General features: G+C 41.5%; 1 long non-coding RNA gene across 1 annotated transcript; it reads right to left on the bottom strand.

Annotated features, from left to right (window-relative positions):
- Positions 1 to 605: 605 nt before the first annotated feature.
- LOC131561475 (uncharacterized) lies at positions 606 to 3,149 on the bottom strand. Its single transcript, XR_009275068.1, has 3 exons — positions 2,954 to 3,149; positions 2,266 to 2,329; positions 606 to 1,568 (listed from the first exon to the last, which is right to left on the bottom strand). It is a non-coding gene; the product is annotated as an uncharacterized LOC131561475 (long non-coding RNA).
- Positions 3,150 to 5,782: the final 2,633 nt, after the last annotated feature.

Here is a 5,782-nt window from a genome sequence, read left to right as displayed (position 1 = left end):
GTACGACAGGGCCCTGATCGATGACATGGCAGCACAGAATTAAAAACTCCTCAATAGGATTACATCGACTTCTAGGAAAAGACAAAAGCCTAGGACCCTTCTGAAATCTATTTTTAATGCGAAGCACACGGATTGTCACTATGCTGTGCCTTCCAGCTTTTCAAAGCAGCTTACCTCTGAAGACCAGAAAACATTTATTTCTACAGAAACAATGGGCAACCCCCAGGCTAATCTCAGCACTACTGTTTAATAGGGGATCTGCCAGCGTGCCAGTCCAGCTTCAAGTGTGCTTTATTTCAGTCTAACATCCCCTCAAAATTCTTCTCACATCTCCCAACCCTGACATCTTATTTTTCCCTAAAGCTTCTCATCATTAGCAATTTCCAAGTAACATGGTATTTTTACAACATTCAAAAATGTCATGCTGGACTGTGCTAGAGAGTAATTTGCAAATATAAGCTTAGCAAAGTTTGAATTGACTTGTCCAGAGAAAAAACCTACAAGTGAACACCTACACCTGCCTACAAAGAGCTAACAAGCCCCTGGCAGCTGCCAGCATCAAAGCACAGCGGATGTTTCTAATACAGGGTAAGGATAACAATATCACCTTTTGTTCTCTCCAGCTTGTTTTCCCTGCAGTCATATTTTGCTTCTTATGATTTTTTTAGTCTCTGCATCTTCTTGGACAGCACCGAGCCCGACGACAAGGATACGAGAGTCTTTCCCTGCCGTAGGGAGAGAACCAGGAAAACAGTTAAAATAAGAACAGGGTAGTTTGAAATTCATACTTCCAATGAGAAGCAGCGCCTAACAAACAGAACAAAAGTAAACAAAGCATGGTACCTCCCTGGGGACAGAAGACTTACAAACTCTCCAGGATTTACAATTCTAGCGACCAACCCCTTCAGGACGGCAGCCAAGTGTCCCATGAGGTGGTGCTGCACCAAAGAACGATCTGAGAGGTTCCAAAGAGTGAAATGCACAATATTTTGCAAAGCCGTAAAATCTTGCAAAATAACAAAAATACAATAGATGTAAACTACAGGGTAAGAGTACAAGTGTTCACTTTAAGAGCTGGAACCATCCAGGTGAGCACCTGATAACTGGATCCTCACCAGAGTTTGAACCCTTCAGGACACAGAAGGGTTTTCCCCAGAAATTTCACAGACTGAGTTTTGATACAAGTATACTTGCCAGACCCTCAGAAACATCACCCATTCTCCAGGTGTCTGGAGAGAACTGCAAATGGCTCTCACGTAGTTTGAGCTAGCTCTGTAAGGTCTCAGGGTGAATTTCACCAGATGCAACCAAACTGGGCAACTCCCAGTGGGACAGAAGGAACCCAAAGCTTGGGTTCGCAGAGCTGCAGCAAATACTGAGGAAACAAACATAACAGCGTAAAAAATAATAAACCATCCTTTTTTTTTCTCTTGCTTTTGTTTTTTTCTTATTCAGATCAGCATAGCAATTAAAGAGAAGGTGAAAAACTCGCCATTACTGAACATTTCATCATCTGTAGGCTGAGCATCCTTAGCACAGAGGACTCCAAAGTTAAAATTCACCGATCCCTGGGAAATAAAACCAAATATTGTATGATAAACAATCAAACAGCAGACGTAAAAATTTGTTTCCTCTAAGGACTTTCGGGTACGTATGTACCTTTGCATACATCCAACACATTGGAACATACACTTTATACCATCTCCTAATAAGTAAAAATTTACCTTTAAACTTTGATAGTACAGCATAAAATTATGAACTTAAATTGGTGATCTGTTATTATTAAGTTGGTGCCTAAAGTTATTTCTGCTGTCAGGTTCAAAAAAACATTAATTTTTTTTACTGGAATGAGCAATTGATTTCAAAGTCATCACAAGCCCACCAAAACACAAAGCAGTATTCACTGGATGGGTCTGTGAGCTAGAAGTAGTTAGGCTTGTACTTCCCTCTTGCTATTCCAGAACCAATAAATCCTGTCAACAAAACCAGGATCTATAGCCCACTGCTGTGAAAGATTCTACGAGGATGATGGTTTGATTTGTGTTTAGAAGTTTTGATTTGAAATGGCCAGTTCAATGGATAAAGACAGTTTAGGTAGTATTACATTGCTATTATTATTATTTCTATTATTATTTTTACTGTTACTACTGCTATTGTTATCATCTGCTACTGGAAGAAACAAACCAGTAGTACCTATACTTAATTACTTTTATTTCCAGGAAATAATAAAGAAAAAGAACCAAACCAAAAAAAGTCACTTCCTACCTTTTATATCAAGGGATGAAAAATTTCTCTTGGGCTCTTCTCCAATTTATCAAGACTCATAGCACTGAAAGGCAAACAAAACAGTGCTTTATAGAAGGGCAAGTGCACATTTCAAGGCTGAACCACCAACTGATTGCAGTGACAGCAGTTACAACATGAATCCTTCCTAGAGCCTCTGTTAAATGGAATGTTCTGTGGAACTGCCGTTTCTTTCCCAAAACACTAACTTCCAACACTTCCTAATAATATTTTGTATTTTAAAACAAAAGAAGTTAGTGAGACTCTGTGCGGAGGTCAGGTTTAAATTTATTTCCTTCTAAAGCACAGAGCTCTGTTCCATCACCCTTCACTTCGGCTCTACACTGAATCGTGGTGAGCATTTGAGGAGTGCTCAATAATCAATTCTATTTCTCTCTTTTTCTAGCTCTCTCTATTCCTAAATCATTCCAGACAAGTCAAATGAAAAATGAAAAAAACAAGTTCAGCATCAAAGTCACACTTTTTCCCGTTGTCTGGTCAAGAACAGGCTCTAAATCCACTTACTGCTGCCTTCAACGATTCAGACTTGCAAAAGCATTCTTACATATTTTACAGGTTTATCATAAAACCCACAGAACGCAAGCTCTGAATTACAGGAAAAGGTACACAGGCAAATATCTAAAGGGATCACTTATTAGTAAATACATACCTTGGTAGAGATCGCACTGAGAACCTTTCTGAGGGACTCTAAGGGACGCATGTTTTCTGAGCACCCTATAAACAAGAAAAGCTAGGATATAGTACAGGACATCCCCACTTTTTCTACATATTCAAATAGTATTTTTAATAAAAACAATTCAGTTAAAAAAGAAGGAAGAAAACCAAGCTAATTTTACTCAGCTGTATTTACTGCCGATTTAGAGAAAAATGCCGGGCAGCGTCGGCCGTTGCGGCACACGTCGCGCCGGCAGCAGGGCCTGCCGGGAGTTGGAGTCTCGGGCTGGTAGCCACTCATGTGCCGCGATAGCCGTTGCGTCACACGCCGCGCCGGCAGCAGGGCCTGCCGGGAGTTGGAGTCTCGGGCTGACAGCCACGGCTCCGTCCCCCGCCACCGGGAGCTGCAGTCCCTCCCGGGCATCAAACGGGTCCTTCGCCCCAGGGCGGGGAAGGACCTGAGGCAGGACCGCTCCTCCCGAATGCCCTCTCTTTTCCCCTCCAACTCTTTTTCTTTTTTTAACGCTGTTTTTCACCCCTTTCCCTTCCCTTCCCTTCTGCTCTCCTGCTTTCTTTCCTTTCCTTTCCTTTCCTTTCCTTTCCTTTCCTTTCCTTTCCTTTCCTTTCCTTTCCTTTCCTTTCCTTTCCTTTCCTTTCCTTTCCTTTCCTTTCCTTTCCTTTCCTTTCCTTTCCTTTCCCCTTCCCTTTCCCTTTCTTTTTCTTGTATTTGTAATCTTGGTTTTCCTTCCTAGCTTTAGAATCAAAAAGCAGCAGTAGTAACTTTCAGGCTACCTGGGAGTAAAAAAACCCCCAAAACTATAATGATTGAAAGAAAACTATTTATTCCCTGGGAGCCTGAAATTTTCTACTGCTGCACATGACACAGAGCTTTTTATTCCTTCTTATATACAGTTGATATTTTATACTCGCTTTATACACCGCCCCCTGCCGTCTGCACCGGCGCTCTGCAGGCAGAGTGCTGCGGCGTCGTTCGGTTCTGTTTAAATAAACTCGGCTAAATTAGGCTTGGTTCGGCTTAGGTCTAAAATCGTTTCGGTTCGGCTTTTCGTCTAAATTCGGCTTTTCCGGCTCTTCGGCTGAACTCGGCCCGGTTGGGCTAAAGTCGGTCATATTCGGCTCTTTGTCTAAATGCGGCCAATGTCGGCTACAGTCGGCTATCGGTTACACTCGGCTATCATCGGCTCTTCGTCTCAAGTCGGCTGTGTTCGGCTACACTCGGCTCTTCGTCTCAAGTCGGCTGTGTTCGGCCACACTCGGCTCTTCGGTGAAACTCGGCTGTTTTCGGCCACACTCGGCTCTTCGGTGAAACTCGGCTGTTTTCGCCCACACTCGGCTCTTCGGAACAATTCGGCCCGGCTCGGCTCCCTCAGGGCGGGAAAGCGGCTGTCAGAGGACCCCGGCACAGCGAGGCGTTTCCCCACATGCCTGTCACAAACCCGCCGAAATACGCCCGCCCGCGGCGCCGCTGAGACCACAGCATGTGTCGAGTACACTTGAAACGTCACAGAAAATACCACCGGGGCCGCGCCGGGGTCGGTATTCCATGCAGGCAGTCCAGTGACACCCACCCCGGTCCTCCACTTCCCCGCCCTTTTCGCCGCCCTGTTGAGAAGGTCAACCAAAAGTCCGCGACATCCGCGACGCGCCACTCCCAAGGTGGCGGCCTCTCGGCGCAGGGCTGCAGTACCGCGCTCTGCCCACAAGGCGGCAGCACTGCCGCCCGCCCCAGCCGGGGGCGCAGCACGCCTCGGGGCTGCGGGCAGGCAAGGTGGCAAAAAAGAACAGGGGCGACCCCCGCCAAAAACTGCTCTGAAATAAATGCCAAAAACCTGCCTCTTACCCCACCAGAATCAAACAAGGCCCCTTGCTTTAAAGCCATGTTTAAATAAATTTTTTATTTCCATTTTTCGTATTTATATTCACATGCATAGCTATAGTGGACATTGATGTAGCATGTAATTTATATAACATTATTCTATTTCTATTATTTATATTTACTTATATTTTGTGCTTTTATAAATATCTTTCCACATTGATTGCATATTTCTATGTCTAAAATTACATTTCTATCATGCTTTCACTATTTAAAATACAAATCCCATCCTAACTAAATAAATACAAAAAAGCTCTATTCTTTTAAACTACATTGAAATATTTTTATATTTATAGCGCTCATGACTATATTCACATTTATATTTGCAGTTTATACTTAAGTATTATATTAATCATTATGTATAACATGTATCCTATTCAAATAAGAGATAAATTATTTTCCTAATTATGTACCATATCTACTGCTACAACTTATTTTTTCTTACGTTTTTAATTTTTATATTAACCTTCAGCTATTTATGATCTATTTCTATTCTTAGATTTCTACCTTTATATTATTTGTATTTATAATGTTTATACTAAAACACCTGCTTTTGCCAAATAAAAAAAAAAATCCCCTTTATTTTAAACTACTTAAAAAAACCTAGAGTATATCAATCTGGTATAACATATAACAAATGATAGATATGATAGATGTAAAATTGATATAAATATTGTAGTGTATTATAGGAAATAAATAAAAATCAATATGATCCATAACACAAGTAATACTGTATAAATGTTATATTTATGTTATTTTATATTTCAAATAATTTAACATTTCTTTATATATTTGCATATACTTGACAAACATTTCTATATTTATACTTGGGTTGCGATTTTTTTCTGGGTGTTCTCTGGGTCTTTTCTTGCCCTTCTTCGAATTTTTTTCTGGGTTATTTCTTGTCCATCTTGGGGGTTTTTTCTGGGT

Source organism: Ammospiza caudacuta, chromosome 9, assembly GCF_027887145.1.
Source record: "Ammospiza caudacuta isolate bAmmCau1 chromosome 9, bAmmCau1.pri, whole genome shotgun sequence".
In the NCBI taxonomy this organism is placed as follows: domain Eukaryota; kingdom Metazoa; phylum Chordata; class Aves; order Passeriformes; family Passerellidae; genus Ammospiza; species Ammospiza caudacuta.
Note: the sequence above shows the minus strand (reverse complement) of the source record. Positions and strands in the feature narration are given on the sequence as shown.